Source organism: Berghia stephanieae, chromosome 7 (genome assembly GCF_034508935.2).
Source record: "Berghia stephanieae isolate SIO BIC M18660-M18661 chromosome 7, UCSD_Bste_1.3, whole genome shotgun sequence".
Taxonomy (NCBI): domain Eukaryota; kingdom Metazoa; phylum Mollusca; class Gastropoda; order Nudibranchia; family Aeolidiidae; genus Berghia; species Berghia stephanieae.
The window spans coordinates 6,506,961-6,507,628 of record NC_088366.1 but is presented as its reverse complement, the minus strand read 5'-3'; positions in this window follow the sequence as shown (position 1 = coordinate 6,507,628).

The window sequence follows — 668 nt, the reverse complement described above, 5'->3', positions numbered from 1 at the left end:
GTTAGAGGTGTGTTCAGTTTCTTAAATTGTTCTCGATTGCTGCGTCTGTGAACCTTGTAAGATTCGTTTCGTGTAAAGCGGATGAAATAAACATAAAATTATGTGAACTTATCTCTCAATCCCTGGATGTGACCCATCGCTTCAAAACGATATTATGTCGTGATGACTTAGTTTAGAGAAAATTGACTTGAGACGAGTTGACTTTATAAATTGAGGAGAATTTGCATAGTTTCAGTAAGTGCGAAAACCTAGTTTTATATCACGGATCGTTTTATTTTTCAAATTCAGTTTTGGGTTTGCTTCAGTCCGACATAATACAAGTTTGAGGCGGTGAGTCACATATCTGAACGCCTCGGATACAAATTCTTCAACAAATTCCAACAGCAACAAAAAATGTTAAGCAAGATTCTTTTAAAATCACGATAAAGATTAATCTACCATTTAAGTATTCAATGGGTATTATTTTCTAATCTATCAAGATGTCGCAAATTCCAAATCGATAGGTATGTAAAAATTCGGCCTACGGTGAAACCCTTGACGAGAGGGATAGTTGTGGTAGTCAGTTACTCTAGTGGTTTAAGTAATTACTGAAATAGTGTAATGAACGGAGAAATCGAAAATGTTAATCCCCCCCCCCCCCCCCCTGGGAACATACAAAAACACACACA